Source organism: Schistocerca gregaria, chromosome 3 (assembly GCF_023897955.1).
Source record: "Schistocerca gregaria isolate iqSchGreg1 chromosome 3, iqSchGreg1.2, whole genome shotgun sequence".
NCBI lineage: Eukaryota > Metazoa > Arthropoda > Insecta > Orthoptera > Acrididae > Schistocerca > Schistocerca gregaria.
In genome coordinates, this window is record NC_064922.1 from 140,780,000 (window position 1) to 140,804,755 (window position 24,756).

Below are 24,756 nucleotides of genomic sequence, written 5' to 3' on the forward strand. Positions count from 1 at the left end.
CATGGAGGCGGACAGTCAGGTTGGATTCCACCGCTGTCCAGGGTGTCTCGAGACACTTCGGCCTGTAATCTCGTTTACTGCGGGAGAAATGTCTTCAGTGATCACTCCAGCTTCCAATTGCACCCCGGTGACGATCGCAGATGTGTCTGGAAACGCCCCGTACGACGGTGGGACACAAACCTGAATGTCGTCTGCCATACGGCCCTACGGCCAGATGTGGTGGTCTGGGGGTGCAATCCTTTTTCATAGCAGGACCCCTTTGGTTGTTACCCATGGCACCGTTACAGGACAGTGGTACGTTGACGATATTTTACGTACCGTTTTGTTGCCCTTCATGGCGAGCTACCCTGGGCTATATTTCAGCAAGATAACGCTCGCCCGCGTACGGCGAGGGTTTATACTGCTTGTCTTCGTACTTGCCTGCACCCTAACGTGGCCAGCAACGTCGCCAGGTCTGTCTCCAAGTGATACATTATGGGTAGGGACCGCTAGCCATTCCCGAGTTTTGACGATGTAACGCGACAATTGGGCACTATTTGGCATTATATCCGTAAAGTGGACATCAACAATTCTTATCAGTCAACGCCAATCCGAATAACAGCCTACATAGGAGCCAGAGGTGGGTAAACGCATTACTGACGTGCTCAGTTTTTGAAGCTCTTTCTCTTTACCAAATCATCCATTTTTCTGAAATTGTTTTCATTTATTTGTCTGTACATGTATATCACCTCTACCCATTACATGTACAAGACGTGTTTTTTAAGTATCTACCGTTTTGAAATTTAAAAAAAGACGTGCTAAGATATCTCAATAATTTTATTTTTACTTGAAAGTCTGTACCTTAATCTACTTTTCTACAAATTTTTCGTCAATATTGAGGCACTTGTCATAACGTTGTACCAGTTTTTGAATACCCTCCTCATAGAAGTCTGCCGTCTGACTTGTTAACCACTGCATTACCACTGTTTTGAATTTGTCGTGAAGAATCTGACCGCCCAGGTGTTTCAAAAATGGTTCAAATGGCTCTTAGCACTATGGGACTTAACATCTGAGGTCATCAGCCCCATAGAACTCAGAACTACTTAAACCTAACTAACCTAAGGACATCACACACATCCATGCCCGAGGCAGGATTCGAACCTGCGACCGTAGCGGTCACGCGTTTCCAGACTGAAGCGCCTAGAACCGCTCGGCCGCACCGACCGGCCCCAGATGTTTCTTCAAGTGCAAGAACAGATGGTAGTCACTGGGCGCAAGATCGGGGCTCTACGGAGGATGATCTAGAGTTTCCCATCGAAAAGATGTGGTGAGATCTTTGGTCTGATTCGCCACATGCGATGGGTCATTGTCATGCAGCTAAACAATGCCCTTGCTCAACTTGCCACGTCTATTGTTCTGAATTCAACGGCGCAGATTGTGCAATGTCTTTCAGTAATCTGCTGGATTGACTGTCTCATTATGAGGCTGAAATTCCTGAAGCAATACACCTTTTGTGTCCCCAAAAAACTGTGCACATTATTTTCTACGCAGAAATTGTTTGCTTAAACTTTCGGGGTGAATCTGAATGCCGCCATTCCACGTGCTGTTGCTTTGACTATAGCATGACGTAGGCCACCCATTTTTCTTTCTGAAGAAACACCTGGGCGGTCAGCGATTTTAAGACGATGACGAAGTCAAAGCAGTGGTGACGCAGTGGTTAACAAATTCGGCGGCAGACTTCTATGAGGAGGGTATACAAAAACTGGTACAACGTTATGACAAGTGCCTCAATATTGACGGAAATTATGTAGAAAAGTAGATTAAGGTACATGCTTTCATGTAAAAATAAAATTATTGAGATATCTTAGCACGTCTTTTTTTAATTTCAAAACGATACACGCCTAGTACATTCTCCGTTTTCTTCGCACGACCCATTGTTCAGGCGAACGTGTTTTTCCGCCGGTCTGGATGGCGATATGGGGCTCTCTCGGACACTTAACATCATACACTCAATGCCAGCGCCAGATAAATGAGTACAGTTAAATCCTGTAGAGTGGGTGCCTCCAGCCCCATGTATAGTACATCACATATGCCAGTTTCCGTCCTATTCGTATAATTTCTATGTGGTGCGGTTTTTTAACGCTGTAGAGGATTTTCTTCCATAGAGATAGAACATAGGATCTTAAAGAACAAAAGGACGGTTGTAAGTGTCGTAGAATTCACGATGGCAACGGACTCTATCGACAGACAAACACGTGGAAAGATACTGAAGAACAGAGAGGGCTAGACTGCACTACATGAAGACTAATGACAGAAATTCTAATTGACGCAAAGACAAGGCCGAGATTCAGAGGAGCGCCATCGGAAGAGTTTGAGACCAAGTCCGTCGTCGAACAGAGGACTGGACTGTCAAAGATTTTGTTCGACATAATACTTGACGAAGCGATCAGACAGTGAAAAACAATAAACAGCGATATGCGAATACGAAAGGGGCACATTAGTAACAGTTTCCAACAGCACTACCCAGTTCCTAGCCTTCGTGGGCGAAGTAGCGATAGTAAGACAGAATAATATGCAACGAAACAACTTTTCAAACTACACAAGGTGCCCAGAAGGATGTAAAAGACGATCTTGAGCAACAAGACAAAGTGAGTGACTGCCTCTGGGGATCGGAGGCCACTGGAAGCGACCGATCAGATGTGGTGGATGTGATGTCGTCAGTCATACGACCACACCGCCGCCTGAGAGATCGATCCGCGGGATGCGATTCTCTCGATAGACGGAACAGAGGAACGGTTGTGTTAGCCAAAGAGTACACAGCCAGTAGCAGTACTTATGCTCACAGGTAGGCGCCACTAGGATACTTCATATGCAGCGGGAGAGTAGTACAGTTGTGCCAGTCTACAGTTCGTAGCCGCGCTCGGTGGACAGCCAGCGCCGATGTTAGTCAGTCATCGTCTGCAGCTCAGTCATTGCTGCCATCAAGTCTTTGTAGCCCAATTCCAAGTTAGTCTTTAATTCACCGGATTAGACATTCAAGATTACGAGAGATTAATTCGTCACTGCAAGATATGTGTCTTGTAAATTGTGTCATTCTACAGACGCTTAGTCTAGTCACGTCTTCTATAATTGTCAACCAACTGATCATGGACTACAGCAAAGTTAAGTAATAAATACTTTCTTATTTTGTGTTCCTGCTAATTAATTGTGTTTTCCTGTTGTAGCTACAAAGCAGTCTTGGCATAGAAGAACACATGTTTCCACCTCCTTGGCTACCTCGTATTTGCCACCTCATGTTGATGGACTCGATTATGGTGGAAGATCGAGAGCCATCAGTGGACTATTTTAAATACATGGGAAAATACGCAACAGAAAGAAATAGGAGCAATAAAAGAACAGTAGAGAGAATGAAGAAGATATCAGCGTTCAGTATGAGCAAAGATACGTACAATGACAAGAGTATATCTATTGAAAATAAGATCAGAGACATCAAGATGAAGACGAAGAGGAAGAAAACGAAGGGAAGATATGATTTTGTGAGAGGAACTTGACGGAGCCCTAAGAGACGTAAATTGAAACGAACAACCTAGAATGGATGTTATTATCTGAGAACTATTAGAGCCTTAGGAGAATCAACCTGTTACGCTGAATATATGAGACAGCCAATATATCTTAAAAATAAATGTGTGTGTATTTTGTGAAAAGCATCAATCGCTTTCATAGGTAGTGACGTGCAAGCTCTGCTATTACGGTGATATGCTTGTGAAATATGTAATGGCCATGAAAAGATTTCCACCGCTATCTAACTCGAAATAATGCCTCAAAAGCAGTCACGCGGCACACATTTTCATATAATTGACACAACGGATTTCGCTATACAGTAGCATGCTAAGTCAGTAGTTGCATGGAAGTAGCATGTGCTACTAATTTGTGTTAGTTCCTCGCTTGTAGCGATCCACAGTGCAATGGAGATCTTCCCGAAGTGTGTGCAATACATGTGGCTAAAATGAAAATATTGTTCCTCAGCAGTCTGGAGAGACAGTGCAATGGTGATCTTCCCGAAGTATGTGCAAAACATGTGGTTAAAATGAATGTATTGTTCCTCAGCAGTCTGGAGAGAAATTACAAGTTTCTAGTTGGAGTCCCGTTCACATTGAGCTTTACAGATGAAGCTTACATCGTCGGAAATATAGTCCAATACTATCGCCTGAACCAACCGTTCAGCTTTCATGAAATTTAAGCTGGAAGAATTTAATACAAAAGAGAATGAAATGATCTTACCAATAACTCACTGTCCCGGTACTAAATTCCTGATACCTCGCAACCACTCCTAACATGCATCACTGTGTGTAAATACGTATGCGGAAGTATAACAGCGCGTGGAAGGACATAAAACACGAACTGACTCGCATCAGACAGTTAGGCAGAATTCAGTACAGCAAATAATTCGGTAGAATCCTAACAGAACTCTTTCATGACGTACAAACTATTCAGAACCATGACTCTCTGTCAAGCACAGTAATTTCATCGGTACAATATGCTCTTTCAAATGTGTCTCCAGACCATATAAACCTTAACGTATCAATGCGTTAAACTAGGACTCTCTCCAGTATAGAGCTACACTAGTGCGAAGAACAACCAGAAAGAATGGCCGATATCCTTTCGAGTAAGCAACCAGATGGACACTCTACAGCCAAGGCACGTGACTGGCTAATGGCCAACGCCAAACCAAAGACAAACAATCTGAAAAAGAGCTTAAACAAAGAGTATGCGTACGTATCATAGCCGAGGCCTGTTGAAGCTGTCGAAGTAAAAATCTCAGAGAGTTGTGAATCAAATATTGTAGTTATGGAGAAAGGTAAAATAGGTGGCGAGAAAACGAAAGAGCCAACAGCAGATGCCTTTCTAAATTAAGTAGAACCTATAAGGAGTGTCGTATGAAACATTACGAAACTTCTTCGTAACCAAACTAGTTGAAATTTGTATATGACACTTTTGTATAACTTAATGAGACACCTAGGCAATGGAAGCATGTGTCGACACCTCCCCCTAAAAAATTCAAAGTTGTGCCGTCGAATGGGGATGTGTTGCTCACCGTCATTTTCGACATTCGAGGTTCGATACTCATCGAAATCCTCGAACGTCGAGAAACCGTTAATAGTGACGTATACTATAAGACACCCCGTAGCCTGGACTGCCCAATTAAGGAAGCATTCTGCTCCACGATAACGCGCGTCTACACGCCTCCAAGGTCACACAACGTAATGGACAAGTTCAAGTGGGAGCAGTTTGAGCGTAAGCCCTGATCCAGGACATGTCGCCCTGCTACTGCCAAGTGTACCGCTAAAAAAACATCTTAAAGGGAAGCACACCAACTGTGACGACGAACTTAAGGGCACAGTGCAGGACTGGCTCTTGTCACAGCCACCGGAATTCTGGGAATATGGAACCCTTCAGCACGTGAAACAGTGAGATTGTTGTGCTCAGGTCTCTGGTGATTACTTTTGAATGAAGACCAGGTATACCCACAGTGCAATTTCGTACCTTTTCATCAGACTACTCCTCATAATTATCCCTCGTGCTTAGAGAAACAAAAACGCAGAATATTTTCGAACGATTCGTTTAGCGAGTCTGTTCACAAAATATTAACGTGTTTTATTTACTGTAGAGCTGAAAAGTTCACACAAGCCGAACTTGGTGAACATTAGTTTGAGTACAGGAACTTACAGGATCACGCAAAACAATACTGACTTCAGGACCTGGTCTTAGACCGAAAAAAAGGGAAAAAGCTACGTTTATAGCATTTCTAGTTTCAGAGAAAGCTTTTGACAGTGCAGTTTGAAATCCTGGAGGTAGCAGGACAGAATACGGGGAGTAAAAGTTTATTTCTCTATAGTTCGAGTGTCGATAGTTCGAGTTTGCAATAATCACAGCTACCTTAAAAAAAAAAGTTTGCAACGATCTACTTTCTTTCTTTTACTGACATGATAAATAATGGAAACATCGTTGCAAAATATCGATAGGAGAGTACAGCACAGTGACAAAGCAGACAACAATGCAATCAACACTCGCTGCCCTGTTGCACGAACATCTGTTGTCATTGTGGCACGAAATACTCCGTCTGCTGGCGATCAATTGCCGCGAGGAAACGTTGCAGCTTCGCCAAACAAAAGACACTTCATTATTACTTGTCTAAATAAATAATTATTGTTATTCTGCCAATGCAAATGTATGTGTAAATACTTTTATTTTAATAAAGTTCATATTTTCACCTGTATTACTTACAATATCATTATATTTCTTTTTCCCATTTAAATTTCGGTAGTCCTAGTTTTCGATAGTTCGAGGTGGTTCCGGTCCCGTTCACGTTGAACTATCGAGACTCAACTGTACTACGACAACGGTGCTGTAGTTAGAAGGGTCCAATGACATGAAAGGGAAGCAGTGGCTGAGAAGGCAATGAGACAGGTCTGTAGCCTTTCCTAGATGTTCCTCGATCGACATTTTGAGGAAGCAGTAAAGGAAGCCATGGAGAAATATGGAAAGAGAAAAGAAACGGAAACTTGGAAGTTTGTCGATGACTTGGTTATTGTGCCAGAGACGGTAAGGGACGTGGGCAGCCGGTTGAAGGAAATAAATAGTGTTTTGAAAATGGATAACAAGATGAACCTCTATAAAATTAAAGCAAAGTTAACGGAGTGCAGGAAAAGAATGTCATATGATGCAGAGGGAATTAGATTACGAAAGGCAATACTGAAATTAGAAAACGAGTTTTGCTACTTGGGCAGCAACGATGGAAACAGCAGAAGCGATATAAAATGTAGACTAACAGTTTCATGAAAAGCGTTTCTAAAAAAAAAAAAAATTAAATATTTTAACATCTCATGTAAATTAAAGTGTGAAGAAGTCTTTTGTGTAAATATATGCCTGGAGTGTAGCACCATATGAGAGTCAAACATGGAGGCTAAACAGTGCAGATAAGAACATAATACGAACTCTTCCAATGAAGAGTGTTGAAGATTAGATAGGTTAGTGAAAGTGAAGTAAATTCATGCTGAGGCATCAGCGGGAACGGAGGACGAAAGGAAACTGTGGAGGGACTTTATATCTTGATTACAGTAAGTGGATTGATAGGTTCCAATAGTTACAGAGGGATGAAGCGGCTGGCATACTGTAGCGCGGAGATCTGCAGCAAACCAGTTCTTGGGAAGCCAGTTAGGACATTTTATTAGATCCTTTGGGAAAATGTGCTTTTGAATTCCTTGGTAGTTACTCGCGTTTCCCTCGGTGTACTCACTTTGTACTTCGTTCAGGTCTCGTTTGTCGCACCCGCGTCTCCGATACCTTGCTAGAAGGAGGCGGCAGTGGAGACGGACGTGCCGGCTGCGACGTGCTGGCGGCCGGTGACGTAACAGCGGCCGCCAGCCCGCTGCCCGCTGCCTGCTGCTGAATCGGCGGCTACTGTTCGCTGATGTCAGCGGCCGATTTAATTCGCTGCGGGTCGCCGGGTCGCCGCAGCAGCAGCTGCAGCTGTCGCGTGAACCTGGCCCTGGTCGTCCGATGCAAGAGCAGCCGCTGCTCGGCGGCTCCTGATTACGTGTTCTCTGGTGCTCCGTGTTCAGTGGCTAGAAGCAAGAACTCTGAGAGACGCTAAGTTTACGTGCGAGCACTGAAACTGTGATATCGTACAGATAATGTGTAACACCAAAGTCAGCAACGCACATCAATACCACAGACGTTAGCGAGGTGCCGATACTATCTGCAACGACGAATGGGAGACGCTGATGAACACCACACCTCTCTCGCAGCACCGCAGCGCCCTCACACGGTGGTCAACATAGAGGCGAGCGTGGAAGCACTCTGCCGCAGTTAATGAGCTCAGCTGAAGCACTCAACATCATCGACTAATGAGCTATCCAAGTCTCTGATGGAAATGTACCGGATGATCAGAAAGTCATTATAAATTTGAAAACTTAATAAACCACGGAATAATATAGATAGAGAGGTACAAATTGACAAACATGCTTGGAATGACATGGAGTTTTACTAGCACAAAAAAAGCATATTGCTAGGCGCGTGAGAGATCTGTAGCGCACGTCGTTTTTTGGTGATTCTAAGCCGCCACTTTCGCAATGCTTGGCCTCCCAGGTCCCCAGACTTCAGTCCGTGCGATTATTGGCTTTGGGATTACCTGAAGTCGCAAGTGTATCGTGATCGACCGACATTTCTAGGGATGCTGAAAGACAACATCCGACGCCAATGCCTCACCGTAACTCCGGAAATGCTTTACATTGCTGTTCACAACATTATTCCTCGACTACAGCTATTGTAGAGGAATGATGTTGGACAAAAAAATTCAAATGGCTCTCAGCACTAAGAGGCTTAACATCTGTGGTCATCAGTCCCTAGAACTTAGAACTACTTAAACCTAACTAACCTAAGGACATCACACACATCCATGCCCGAGGGAGGATTCGAACCTGCGACCGGAGCGGTCACGCGGTTCCAGACTGAAACGCCTAGAACCGCACGGCCACACCGGCTGGCGATGGTGGACATATGGAGCATTTCCTGTAAAGAATATCATCATTGCTTTGTCTTCCTTCGTTACGCTCATTACTGCTATTCTGATCACATGAAGCGCCATCTGTCGGACATTTTTTGAAAGTTTGTATTTTTTTCGTTCTAATAAAACCCCATGTCATTCCAAGCATGTGTGTCAATTTGTACCTCTCTATTTACATTATTCCGCCATTTATTCAGTTTTCAAATTTATACTGACTTTTTGATCACCTGGTACTTTTGTAAATGTAGAGCATTATGTTTCAAGACAAAAGATTGATAATTAGTGGATCAGGCGATGATTTCATCGTCAATACAGGAGTTAATTATCACGCACTGCTGCAGCAAAGGTCAGTATCAAGTTAAGTAAATCTTTTGATTCATTAATGTAATAAATCGAACTATCATTAGATACGTTGTAGTTCCAACGAGCCACCTCACTGAGCAACAAAGAACACTCTGTTATGGCCGGACAATTGTAGTTTCGTCTTGTCATAACAAATACTGCATGTAGTAAATCACGGTTTTGTCTCTATTAGCCATGAACACTTCTTGTCCTGTCGCCATAAATGAATTCAAATGACCTAATGTAGTCGAATTAAATCGGGTGATGCTGCGTGAATTAGATTAAGAACTGAGACGCTTAAAGTAGTAAACGAGTTTTACTATTTGGGGAGCAAAATACCTGATGATGGTCGAAGTAGAGAGGTTATAAACTGTAGACTGGCAATGGCAAGGAAAGCGTTTCTAAAGAATCGAAATTTGTCAACATCGAGTATAGATTTATGTGTCAGGAAGTCGTTTCTGAAAGTATTTGTATGGTGTGTAGCCATGTATGGAAGTGAAACATGGACGATAGGTAGTTTGGACAAGAAGAGAATAGAAGCTTTCAAAATGTTGTGTTACAGAAGAATGCTGAAGATTAGATAGGTAGATCACATAGTTATAATGAGAAGGTATTGAACAGACCTGGAGAGAAGAGAAATTTGTGGCACAACTTGACTAAAAGAAGGGATCGGTTGGTAGGGCATATTCTGAGGCATCAAGGGGTCGCCAATTTAGTATTGGAGGGCAGCTTGGAAGGTAAAAACCGTAGAGGGAGACCAAGAGATGAATATACAAAGCATATTGAGAAGGATGTAGGTTGCAGTAGGTACAGGGAGATGAAGAACCTGGCACAGGATTGAGTAGCATTGAGAGCTGCATCAAACCAGTCTATGCATTGAAGACCATAACAACAATAATGGTAACACAGTGTGACCATTTTACTAATGACTGGGGATGTCAAGCTCATTGAAAGCTCAATCAAAATGGTAAAGGTTACACGGTGGTAAAATAACTAAGTAGTAAACATGTCGATGGAACTGTTAGCCACATACAAAACAACCTCCAAATAAGGCAAATCGCACGTTATAGCTCCGATTTGTGCATGGACACATGACTTTGTCGTCTGTTACCCATTTTGTTTAATAACTTATAAAAATTTCGCGTTCATGGTGAATGCTTTAGTTCACAATGACATAGTCTTGTCAGCAAGAAATCTCGAAGTAAATGAGAATATCGCTAATAAATTTGCGAAATCTAAATTCAGTAGAATCGATAAACAGTTTAATCTGTCAGCGGATTAGTTATACAACTACGCCGTGGTGGCGTATCTCACATGCCTCTCGAATAATGTCTCACATTCACACGACAAGTAATACTACAGAACCCGAGGAAACGTCACCGTGAGTGGAAAAGGCTTCTTGTAAATTACTTGAATTTACAGCTTCCTAGTACGGAGACGGATTCAAGTCACCACGTTTTCTGAACCAAGTAAAAATGTGCATAATGTGTGGGCGGTAATTATCGCATGGTAGTCAAAGTTGTTACATATTCTAATACGTTAACAGGGAACCGATTTACATTTCAAAAACTGCAGTTTTAAATCTGGTGCTGTGCACCGTTTGTATAATGGTATGATGTCCACGTTGTCATTTGACAAACCATAACATGAGTACACTGCATGGCCATCGACAAGAGAGACCATACAGTGTAAGTTCAAATGGCTCTGAGCACTATGGGACTTAACATCTGAGGTTATCAGTCCCCTAGAACTTAGAACTACTTAAACTTAACTAACCCAAGGACATCACACATATCCATGCCCGAGGCAGGATTCGAATCTGCGACCGTAGCGGTCGCGCGGTTCCAGACTGAAGCGTCTAGAACCGCTCGGTCACACCATAGTGTTAGTGAAACTGTATTATGTCAACAGCAGTAATTACAGTGCTGCATTGCGACGGTACCGCCGACTGAGAAGTCGGAGGAGATACCGAATGTCAATTGCACGGTTTAAAGAGGTTGGGAATGAAATGAAGAAACACGGGTGAGTTTGCTGTGGCACCTGGGAGAGGAAGACATCCTAACGCAGCGGAAGTTATTGATAAGGCTGTTGCTGGTGTAACTGGCCATGTAGCACATGCCCGAAGTAATGGTAGTGCTCGCGCAGTCTCACGAGAATTGTCCGTCCCACGAGCAACAGTACACTGGTATCCGTACGAGATCCAGTAACTGAACCCTCATGATCCACAGTAACGTTCTGAATTTGCTCTTTCGTTTCTGACACAGATCGATGTCGATGACGTGTGGCTGGTCAATATTCTATGGAGTGACGCGGCACATTATACACTACAGGGTGCAGAAAATTCACAGAGCTGCTGAATTTGTCATACTGTTAAACCACGTGTTGTGTACAAAGAGCCAGTGCACTCGCCGCATGTGACTGTGTGCTGTGGATTCGCAAGCATCCGTTCTTTGAAGGGAATACGCCCAGAGTCAGGTGTAGCACGACGTCTGTGTGTTGTGGAGATCTCTTTAAACAGCATGTGAAGAGTACAACTGTGTGGAAACTACTTATTTATGCAAGAAGCGGCAACATCTGATTCGCTTGCCCAGTGAAAGATCTGCTTAATGCAACATGCCACGAATATGTTATCTCTAGAGGTTTCCCACATGCATAGCCTGCAAAGTCACCTGATCTGAGTCCATGTGACTTTTGTCTCTAGAGATATTTTAAAGAATGCGTTTACCAGGGCCATCTTGGGCCTCTATCTGATTTGAAGGGCAGTATACAGGAACACATTTCTCAGATTCCACTGGAAGTGCTGCGAGCAACTGTTGATGACATCATTTCACGGATGCAGCATCTCGCCGACGTTTCTGGTGCTCAAATTGAACAAATTGTGTAAGCGGTGGTTAATTATAAAGTAAACGTTGTGCCTTGTTCACCTGTTGGCCTTTTCTACTCTCCATCTTTTGTGAATTGGGGCGGTGGTGAGTCTTTGTGTGCATGCCCCTGAAGACAAGATTAAAGTCACTGCGATCAGTAAACAGAGTGGAACCCCTATGTAGTCATGTGATTTCATGTTTACAATGTAATAAATCAAGTCGTGGCACGAATAACGTCTTATTTAAGCTGAATTTATGGAGGCATGGGCCCAAATTTAAAAAAATCAAATGTATGTAAATTCCTGAGGGAACAAACTGCTCAGGGCATCGGTCCCTAGTCTTACACACTATTTAAACTAACTAATGCTAAGAACGACACATACACCCATGCCCGAGGGAGGACTCGAACCTCCGGCAGAAGGGGCTATGCAGTCCGTGACATGACGCCTCAAACCGCGCGACTACTCCGCGAGGCCCAGCTTTAAAAGTTAAGAAATATCACCAAAGGGGCAAGTTAACCAACACACGCTACAATGGTTTAGTTAAGAGAGCCATCTAATTATCAAATGGAAATGCAGGCGTATAGAAGATACTGTTTATTTCCCTTAATGATATTCATATTGGAAAACTCTGACAGGGTGTGAACGAATGCAATGTAAGGGACAATTATGTCTAATGCTGATCTTGATAGAAATTTGGTGTCACATAAAGAGTGCTGTCAATGGTCAAGCGAAGACCATATCAGAAAATGCTACTGAAAAGATAACTCAGAAGGACGAACACCGTACAGAGATGCAAAATGCATCCTGCAGATTATCAGCTGACTGCAGTCATCACTTGATGAAACAATTAACTCCACAAAGCTAACAAGTATTGCACATCCTAAGCCATTCCACACAAAAGCATTACTGGCAGAATCTCAACTAATGAACTTCCAGTACTCGGCTGCGTGTGCACCAGCTGAGATCAGCTGTTAGTTTCACTCAAGGACGTAGTAAGCAGAGTACGCGCTCTAAGATCTTCTTTCTTCAGTTTTGGATATGCTCGAAGACGTCCACCAATAAGGGTAATAATGGCTCGTAACGCCATCCAATCTTTGGCTAAGTTTACACGAGATTGAGGCAACAGCTCGTATGAAAATAACAGCTTTCGGCAGAGCATCAGCAGAAGTCAGCCATTTTGTTTATTTCGTTGGCGGAGACACGGCCAGCAGCAAAACTGACTTCCCAGCTGCCGTTCCTGAGCAGCTGTTAAGATACTGTGTTCACCAGTTCGCACTGAGACTTTCCTACCGGCCTTTTCTTAAAGAAAAGGAAGAATTTCGTCCAGGCATCTCGCCTCAGAATGAATGCTTTTAAGCTCCCTGTCGCGTCACCGCATGCTGCGATACATCGCAAGTCCCGACTTAAGAAGAGTGTGGGGTGGAATGCCAGTGCCACACCCTTAGCGCAACGTGTCTTTAACCGTGCTGAAGGCTAGTGACTTGGGGACATCTGTACCATCGCTCTCTGCTGGGCCGAAATGGAAAAATACTGCTTCTCACAAACCAAAGTGACAAAAAAAAAATTCCATTTGTCTTGACACCAGGCGGCATTATCAATTTACCACGAATTATGATGAATAAATCTTAGTTACTCATTCATTAAGTGAATAGGACTAGGTAGTACTAATTAGAGCATAAAAAACGCGAATAAAACGTGTAAAGTGCTTACGATGAGAAACCATCCCATTCATATGGAAATAGCCCTATACATCTTTCTTGCCTCCACAGCGCCACGTCTGCACCTGTTTGCCAATATTGGAACTAATTTTTTTTTCAGCAGTTCCGCATTAACACATTATCATATCTTCCAAGATTCTCTGCCATATTGTAATTACAGTCCCCACTGGACCTCTGTGAGCAGCTGCACTTCCAGTATAACTACGCAGTATTTACTGTTACTATTTATTATTTAGCAGGCCGCTGTGACCGAGCGGTTCTAGGCGTTTCAGTCTGTGACCGCATTGCTGCTGCGGTCGGAGGTTCGAATCCTGCCATGGTCATGGATGTGTGTGATGTCCTTAGGTTAGTTAGGTTTAAGTAGTTCTAAGTCTAGGGGACTGTTGACCTCGGATTCAAGTCCCATAGTGCTCAGAGCCATTTGAACCAGACATTTCAAGTAACTGGGTGAGGCAATAGAACTAATGAGCTTGGAGCACAGAGGGTTCGAGAACGGAAACTCAAGAGAGAATAAGGCAGAACATCAGTGACATGGAACAAAGCTCAACATAATGCTTGAATTGTATTTATGTTGGTTTTCATAAAATGAAGTGTACTGATGTACAGTTGACAAAGTAAATCAGAGGGTGGCAAATTAACTCTAATTTTGACTTTAAAAGTGAATAACACGTTCTGGTGGTAGACTGGTAACTACTGATTGGAACAAACTACCACAATGTGCTAAAATCGGGCAGTGAATGCTACTGAAGTGAGGATGCAATGCCATGAGTGAAATTGACGGTAAATGTCTCTAGTGCCGAGGGGCCGGTGGAGACATCCAGAAGAAGGTGGTTGCAAGCTGGTAAGACTGTGTGCTCTTGCTAGGTTCAGAAGTGGATTGAGTCGCGAGTACATATTAAAGTGTTAAGTGATCTTTAATTTCGGGAGGATTTGCGCCTCATTGCTTTGATTTCTTCCTTATTTGCAATTTTGTTCTTGGACTTGGCGTCAGAGCTTGATCGGTTGCAACATGCAAAGTATATGTGGGACTCTCAGTCATCACGTTCGGTATAATTCAGCCCTTGTCGTAACTACTTCGCCTTCAGCTAATGTCTTTCCTTCTCCAATACTCCGTGATACTAGTGAACTTATCATAATGGCCTTTCTGTGTTAAGTTTTTCCTTCTTTGTCGCCAACGTGTGAACACGTGTCCAGTAGGTCTGAGCACAATATCCAAATTGAACCAGAAGTAGCATGGCCCGCGTTTCTTGATATTCATATTCGTAAATCAAGATGTTGCAGAATGGGTTTTATGAATTTCATTAGTTAACGAACGGGAGGCCACTCTGATAACGTGCATCAACAAGCAGTTCACAGTTTGCCTTTTCAGTGTACACTACTGGCCATTAAAATTGCTTCACGGCGAAGATGACGTGCTCAGACGAAAAAATTTAACCGACAGGAAGAAGATGCTGTAATATGCAAAATCATTAGCTTTTCAGAGCATTCACACAAGTTTGGTGCCAGTGGCGACACCTACAACGTGCTGACATGAGGAAATTTTCCAACCGATTTCTCATACACGTACAACAGTTGACCGGCGTTGGCTGGTGAAACGTTGTTGTGATGCCTCGTGTAAGGAGGAGAAATGCGTACCATCACGATTCCGACTTTGATAAAGATCGCATTGTAGCCCATCGCGACTGCGTTTTATGGAATCGCGACATTGCTGCTCGCCTTGGTCGAGAACCAATGACTGGTAGCAGAATATGGTTCAGGAGGGTAATACAGAACGCCATGCTGGATCCCAGCGGCCTCGTATCACTAGCAGTCGAGATAACAGGCGTCTTATCCGCATGGCTGTAACGAGTCGTGCAGCCACATCTCGATATCTGAGTCAACAGATGGGGACGTTTGCAAGACAACAACCATCTGCAAGAACAGTTCGACGACGTTTGCAGCAGCATGCACTATCATGTCGGTGACCATGGCTGCGGTTACCCTTGACAGTGCCTCACAGACAGGAGCGCCTGCGATGGTGTACTCAACGACGAACCTGGGTGCACGAATTGCAAAACGTCATTTTTTCGGATGAATCCTGGTTCTGTTTACAGCATCATGATGGTCGCATCCGTGTTGGGCGACATCGCGGTGAACGCATATTGGAATCGTGTATTCGTCATCGCCATACTGGCGTATCACCCGGCGTGATGGTATGGCGTGCCATTGGTTACACGTCTCGGTCACTTCTTGTTGGCATTGACGTCACTTTGAACAGTGGATGTTACATTTCAGATGTGTTACGACCCGTGGCTCTACCCTTCATTCGATGCCTGCGAATCCCTACATATCAGCAGGATAATGCACGACGGCATGTTGCAGGTCCTGTACGGGCCTTTCTGGATACAGAAAATATTCGACTGCTGGTCTGGCCAGCACATTCTCCATATCTCTCACCAACTGAAAACGTGTCGTCAATGGTGGCCGAGTAACTGGCTCCTCACAATACGCCAGTCACTACTCTTGATAAATTGTGGTATCGTGTTGAAGCTGCATGGGCAGCTGTACCTGTACACGCCATCCAAGCTCTGTTTGACTCAATGCCCAGGCGCATCAAGGCCGTTATTACGGCCAGAGGTGAATGTTCTGGGTACTGATTTCTCAAGATCTATGCACCCAATTTGCGTGAAAATGTAATCACATGTCAGTTCTAGTATAATATATTTGTCGAATGAATACCCGTTTATCATCTGAATTTCTTCTTGGTGTAGCAATTTTAATGGCCGGTAGTGCATTTACGTATTAGCTATTGGATCCCGTATCTTACCTTTCACTAATTATTAGAGTAAATTCTTTTCAGAATCGTCAGCTCCCACCTTTCTTGTCCGTTTCGAATGCGTGTATTGTGGGTGACTGCTGAATTAGGCCATATCTCCCTATGATCCCCTGTCTTGCATTAACGTCCATGGGTAACAAAATATGTATACTCAATAATTATACTTCGTTGTGCAAGTGTAGCTTAAATTTGTAATAAATTATTATGCTTTTAATCTGACTTTCAATGAAAAGTGTTAACCCAATTTATAGAGATATCAAGGAAATGCTAGCATTCGAAAGCCCTTTACTGAAAATGTTCCTCTTAAGATGATAAAATTAGTTGTAAATCTGATGAGTAGTTTTTGTTTATCTTGGCGGATATTTTTTATGCAGTCTGATACACCATCCTTGTTCCTGGCCCTAATTGTTTCTGATGCGCCGATGACACTTGTACGTGGTGATTTGTATGAAAATCAGTTCCAGTACTCCCTTCTAGATAAGGGAAAGTCACACTGATAAGGCAGTTGTGAGCAAAATCCACGTTATGTGGTAGAAGGGGAAGCCCTCCCATTCCCGATCGCTTTCAATGGGCAACCCACCTCTTTAGCAGTCAACTCACTGTTATTTTGTATGCGTGGGAAATAGTATAGCTTATGTGCCTATGTTGTAAGACGTCGTGGTCTGCTGACCTTCATTGCGTACATATTCCGCCCTCACAATCATATTCCGCACATCAAAACGCTTCATTCGAACCCAAAATCGGTAAGATAAAGTCAGTGTTGTATGAATTCATGTAAACGATATGCAAATAACTAAAGAATCGCAAGTGCGCACCGTGGTTGAAATACTTGAAGCTGGCGTACACACATAAATTCCAGACACGACGGTCACAGGAACTTTTAGTTCGAGAGAGGCAACCGCATGCCAGGAGGCCCGTCCCAACCCATTTACGTCGGCCTGTGACCGCCTGTAGAGCAGACAGCGTTTGCCCGAGTGAAAGGACGACTCCGTTTTCGGCTTAAAAGCAAATTCCGCTACATTGTGTGGGAGCGCCCAGCCTATGAATTCTTTACACATAGTACGCAGTTTCAGAGATTTTCACAGGGAGACAGCAAACGCCAAACGCCGATACTACAGATTTCCGGATTGGTCGCCTTAAACGAAACGTCATTCTCCCGTCTTAGAAGAGCAATGATGACGATATTTCTGATGCCTTGAGCTGACGGAGTAATGGAAGAGAGCGAAAGATATCCTCCTTCACGTCTGGCATGGAGATGGGCCGTTCCGTTGTTGCTCTAGGTGCGATAACATGTAACGAGAGCGTGTGCACACGTACGTGTACTCAAAGAGCGAGGAACAAGTCTCTCCTCAGTACTTCACTGGGAGAGCACCTCTGTCGAGAGCGAATCGGAGTGCGACTCTATATTGAGTCCTTGCGATTAAGCGTTGTTCACTGTGTTGGCCGCCACACTTATTGCGCTGTGTGAATGGACAGAGCTACAGATAAACACCTGTGAGCGAATTTTGAATGGCATCGCGGTGTACCACGCCAATAGTTAGACTAGGGGCGAATAGGAGGAGTCCTTGACTTCATCAGGCATAGAGAGAGTTTGATTGGCGAAGGTCAATCCACGTAGAACGAGATTTATCTTATTTGTCAGCAGCGAGCGGCGCAGACAGCAGTCATCTCAGCTTACAGTATTGTGCACTACAGCTCTTGCGACCCCCATATTTCCTCCACAACAGAACACTTCACTGCATTTCATACGCGACAGCCTCGTCCGTACCTAGCAACATTCTAATGGATAATTATTCAAGTTGAGTTGGTGCGGCACTCAGCCATTCTGCCAAGTCCTTAACAATCTTAAACTTTGTATAGAAATTTCATTAGTGAACCTATCCTTAAGAGGTAACTTAACATTCCGAGAAGAACCAGAAAATAACGTTTTCAGTTCATAACTAAAAGTGTCAATGTGGTTTCTCAGAATTTTAGCGAAGTAAATAATAATTTCGTTAGTTTCATGTTTTTCTTATACTAACTGGCACTACTCCAGTACCCAAGTATCCCACTAGTTACGTAAGAAATTTTGTGAATTTTTGTGTCATTTCCTTAAAGCGGACGACTCCAGAAGATATTTATTTCCGAAAGTTTTTCAGGCATTTCTCTTGAGAACGTTAGGAGCGTGTGCCTGACTTCTGTAGTAGTGTGGGGATGGAAGTTGCATCTTGCAGGAGCCACAGGGTAAAGGGTACATCTCAGATTAATCCGTTGTGCAGAATAACAGAATAGTAGTCCCACGCTCACCCCGTGGCCTCAATAAACGCAACAGCTCTGCCAGCTACATAGCATCGCACGTTCTTCAGTGCCGCTCCATTTCGGTTGCTTTGGTTTCACAGGGCTAACTAGTACAGATGTTATGGGAGAGTTCCGAGCAAACAGTGCGAGGACTACTACAGAGAGGGGGGAAGGCACTTCCCCATGGCCAAGAACAACTGTCAGTGCCTCGGTCCATCTCAGCTCGGTGAAAGCAGTTGTAAGAATCTCTGGCCTCTGGGACAATCTGCTGTGACACGCTCTGACACGCAATATATTTAGCGCAACGCAGTCTGACTTTCAATAATCCCTACAAAAGAATGGCCCTGACTAACAATAACCCATACCTTTCATGAATCACTTACCTCACAAAAATCTTCGTAACTCGTGATCCAAGCAAAGCTCTTGGTCACCATGTAGTTATAAATTTGACACTGTCATTCCTCAACTGTATCGTAATATCACGACTGACGAGTTATTCACCTTGGTGGCGGATAAGCTGAAACAAAAAGGAACAAGTTTAGTTAGCACTCTTCAAAGGTCACTCAAAGATGTCTTTCCTGCTGCGAGACGATGCATTGCACGCAGCACCTTTCACACTCGTACAACGGAGGCGACAATCTTCGCACAGTATGCCAAGGGAGAAAAGCGTCTTTAATTTGGAGTAACACGCATGCTTTTAAGTTACTTACCTCTAAGAAGATTTCACTCCGAGACTTTATTCTCAGAGTAGCAGATGAGCTTGCTGTCACATACGAACTGCACAGAGGAGCCAATCTCCCTTTCCATTCACTCGATACCGGCGAAGGCCAATAAGGAAATAGTAGGCGTTGTCAAATTCAGATATCTTGCAAACAACGAAAGGAGAATAAAACATCAGACGTATGCTTCAGAGTCAAGAAGTATGTGTGCGAAAGCTGCCAAGCTAAAGCTCTTGTCGGATGTCTGAACTGTGAGCCCATACCAGCTTAGACAATTCTGTCATCTCTTTGTTCCTAAACATTTCAAAATATTTGTAATTATAGCCTGAAGTTCTCTGTTCTTATATTGTAGTTCCTTGAATGCACTAAGCAAGAAAACACACAGGGCATTTTAATCACCTGCCGCGTTTTAGAATCTTTCACAAATACTCGGTACTTACCTTATTTGTCTGTAAAAGTAAAAATACTATTAGTACTCACTTAAACAGTATGTTTTGACTCTGTTTCAATCTTTTAATAAAGGAAAACTTCGTAATAATGTTTTACTTACTTTTTTTAAGATGATGGATGGAAGACTGTGGAATTTCTCTTGTAATATTTAAAATGAAAAATAATAAGTTTGTTTCTGAACATTTACGTTTGGGTCCCTACTATTCATTTTAGAGTCCAAATTATTGTTTGATTACACTATAGTGTCTTCCTGAACATATTGTCAACACGGCGACACTCGAATCACCACCCAAATACGAATAAAACGGCAGTTTCCGACTGTGGCTCAAAAATTATCCACATGGTACTGCTAGGTGTACGGTGAAATCCGTTACTGACAGTGTTCTAAAAGGGTTATTAGTGGTTGTAATACGTAACTGAGTGGTAACTAGATGCATGAAGTTATTACAGGCTTTGGAGCTGTCGGACAGCCATGGCTGTGGCATGAAGTGATTTATTCGTGTGAGTTAACATGACGGGACGGAAGAGCAGCTATCGACAATCGCAAGGAGACGGGCCGGTACTTTCGCGCAGCGGAAGCCGAGGCACGGGACACGGCCTAAGCCACAGGCTGCCCACTTTCCATGGGAAGCTGCGATTCCAGAGCGTGTCACAGCAGATTGTCCCAGAGGCCAGAGATTGTTATAACTGCTTTCACCGAGCTGAGATGGACCGAGGCACTGACAGTTGTTCTTGGCCATGGGGAAGCGCTTTCCTCCCTCTCTGTAGTAGCCCTCACACTGTTTGCTCGGAACTCTCCCATAACATCTGAACTAGTTAGCCCTGTGAAACCAAAGCAGCCGAAATGGAGCGGCACTGCAGAACGTGCGATGCTATGTAGCTGGGAGAGCTGTTGCGTTTATTGAGGCCACGGGGTGAGCGTGGGATTACTATTCTGTTATTCTGCACAACGGATTAATCTGAGATGTATCCTTTACCCTGTGGCTCCTACAAGATGCAACTTCCACCCCAAACCCACCACAGAGTCAGTCAAAGTGTTGAAGAATATTGCTAGGTAGGTCATCACAGAGCAGACCCACTGTACTCCTGGTAGAGGTTATGGTATTGGTGGGCCATCAAAGGTGTAGACCCACTGTAGTCCTTGTAGAGATGGCCAGAAGCCATCTGTTGCTACTTTTCAGGTGCACAATCACCATCGAAGAGTCTTGCAGAGAATATAGCAAGTCCATAAACCACCATTTCTGCACTCACAAAGTTTTTGGAATTGTCCTTAGAACCAGCAAAGCTGTTAACCAGTCCCTTGCTGAATTATTAACACGCATGCAAACACTAACAATCCCAACTTCTCACATATTGTGCATATACTATGACCAACAGAAATGTGTGCAGTGAAATGAATGCTTACAAGTTACTTAATTTGATGAACTTGTGTCAATTACAATATTATAACATGACAATACAATCATAAAGGTACAGAAAACATTATTAAAAACATAATAATACAGATAACATTTGTAAAAATACAGGCTTTACAAAAGAATAGAAATAAACATGTACATCAGTGTTAGAGGAATTATGACACAAGTAAATAAAATAATGAGAATAGTTTTCGAAACATTAATTTCACACATGAGCGTTAAAAGAGAACAGAATAAATAACGTCTAAACATCTTTACAAAGTAAATAACACATTATTAGAAAAATTCTACAACGTTACTCTTATCAGATAAACACATAAAGACAGGAAGAACACAAACACACAAGAGTATACAAACACATAGCGGAATAACACAAAAGGAAAGGGCAGGATTTGTTTTACTGCAGTATTTTGATTTTAAAACTTTCTTTACTTCTTGGAGATCTCTCTTCATTCATCATTTTTCCCAAAAAGTCACATCTATACCTCTTGTCCCTAAATCCTACTGTTTTGTTCATATCCTCTGTAAAAATAATTATTCTTCATTGTACACTACTGAATTTGGTCCAAATCTTTTTCATATAACTTCTCAATGCATTTCTTCCAATTCATCGCAATTCATTTTCTTATATAGCCTACCCTCTCTTAAGCTAACTTAAATCTACTGAGCTCAGATGCTAAACTAAGGGACGAGGCAATGCAGCAGCACAATACAATTAACAAAAACAGCAATGACAAAAAAATGCAAATTGGCAAAGCAAGCAGCAGTATATCTAAATTAGCAAAGCAATTGCAATATTACAACTAATGTAAGGCACTGTGTAGCAAACAGGAAAAATAAATCAGTAGTAAAACTGGCTTAACAGATCAATACAAAGTGAAATTCAGTAGCACTATGTCCGGCAAACAGCAGGAGCAAATGCTATAACTTATATCTAAACATGACAAAGCTCAAGCAGAAAAAATAGTACACTAAAGACAACAGTGCAAATATGGGAAATGTCTATTCACATCTTAATGTCTATGTAATTAAAGTTGTGCACCACAACTTACTCTACAAAAGAAATTATCAAGTACTTGAGAAGAAAATTATGTATCCATTTACTGTTATCAGTCCTTTCTTATTGTTCTGTCCTTTCCAAGTGCTCCTTTTTCGAAGAATGTGGGTCATAAAATTATTATTTAACAGATCTGTTGACAGAAAGTTTTCACATTAGCAAATGCATTTAATTTTATTTTATAAAACGAATGCTGCAAAGCAGCTGAAAACCTGATATCAAATGAAATAAGCAACTATGTAAAGCAAAGCATAAAAATATCATTCAATAGTCATGTGGCATTTCGTAAGTTAGTAGATATTCTCTCAACTCTCGTAGAAAGACACTTGTCATAATCAGGCGTGCAGATGTAAGAATATTTCCCATCAGTTTATAAGCATTTCAGTAAGTAGCACAAAGTACAAGGTCCACAATATAATCATATGTTTCCAAGTAATGAGCGTGTCGTATTTGCGATGCTTTCTGTAAAGGAATGTCAATAGCGAGGTTAATGGCCTCTTTTTTACACCTAAGGCTTTTTCTGCAGGCGACTGGCACAGCTGCGTGCCACAATCCATTATGTCAAAGTCACTCAGCTTTCTTACCGAAATATTTACGGCAGCAGTTTGCGCTACAGTAATAGTCTCATATAAAAAATTTCACAGATCGAAAAATTACAGCTGAAATGTGTAGAAACGAAATCTTATGAATAGCAGTGTTGTGATACATTCTCGCATGGACACACAAGTACGATTCTTGGTTTCCAACATCCTTTTTCACAAACCAGAGTCCCTAACTTCTGTTCATTATTCATATACATATAAACACGTAATCACATTCTCATATACGGTCGCATCAGCTTATTGATCATAAACATACCTCAACAGCATAATATAAATCGTTGTCGTAATAATAACATCATAACACCTGAGTCAAATCTCAAAACCGTCATAGCTTTCTGCAATAATTTCAAAACCTAAGAAAAATTCTCTGCTCATTTCAATAATGTCACCTACCTCAAACGTACTTTAAAAATCATGATCCCATAACAAATACATCATTCAAAGCTCTCATAGTATCACAATGGTTCCGAAAAATATATGAACAGTTCACAAAGTACAGACAAAATACAATTACATAAGTGTGAAGTTATCCAACTGTGTAATTATGTAACATCTGTCGCTGATGTAGTAAAATAAATGTTTGTCTCTCTCAATTAAATGGTCAGATAACTGTTTAATTCTGTGTTAGAGAAATATGGTACCGATGTGTAAAGTTGTATAAGCAAATACCATATTAGCTAGGGCTCCTTGTGCTTGCCAAACACATGGTACACAAAGTAAGGGTGTACCCCCCTGAGGATTAAGGTAATTATACCCTAAGATTACAGCATTGGAATTAAATGTATCACAGAAAACCTTTGTATCATTGTAATTCAAAAATCTATAAAAATAAATGTTTTAAGTACAAAATTAATCACTCAAATATGTGTACTGCAGCGCTAAACTGTGCGTCTTGTTGTAAGGTAATCTCTGTCATTACTTAATGGTAAAAATGTGCCAAGCGTAGTAATTATCGTCGTCCATAAGCAAAGTTCTGTAGAAGTCAATGTACTTACCTCGTAATAAACAAAAGTGAAATGCTAGGCGTATAGATATCGTAGTTATTACGTACAGAACCGTGATCAAGAAAGTACTATACTGTAATGTATTGTTGTGTTACGAAAAAGGCTGTCTCATTGTAACTATACCACAAAAGTTACTACTAAAACATTTTATTCTTTCCAGAATAATACAGAAAAACTGTGCAGATATAAAACAGATACACAACAAATGCAACAATGTAAATTGTGTCACACGTTAGTAGCGTCGTGATATAATCGTGTAGCTGTCACAGAAACCAAATACTAAGTCATCTTTAATATCACAGAAAGTACTTTAAATCCAGAATGTATTTTCAAGTAAACCAAAATGTTGCATTAAAATCTCATTGGCAGTGGCAGTATATGTTCTAAGTATGTAAGCCTTATATTCGTTACGTAATCGTGCAACTATCAAGCAAGAATGTACACGCACAATAACACTGTGTCGTCTGTTCACTATAACAATGCATTCGTAATTACTGTCTAAATATGTTCCCTAGGTGCTAGACTGGATAGTTAACTTCAAACATTGTTGTGTGTTAACAGTTTCTAAGTGTGACAAAGCATACTAGTATCGTGAAGTGAAAAATTTTACGGCAAAGACTAAGTTAAGAAGCAGATTATCTCTCAATAAAAGGTTTTACATATGAAATGTGGTGCAATCTTTTACCCTTTATAGTATGCAGACTTTCAACTTCAAAGCAAATATGATGTTGTATGGGTCGGTAAGGAATGCTAAAATTTTTCTCAAGGTTAGCGTCTATGTTATTTTTCTTTGAGCCAGCCGGCCCACGTGGCTGCCTGCGATGCGAGTCATTGTCTGTTTCTTTGTTGGCGCGCGTCGTTAATAGGATTAGGAGAACTACCTTCTACAAATTCACCTTGTCGAGAAGGCCCTGCCCTGTTTGAATCTCGCCAGTTCTGATGA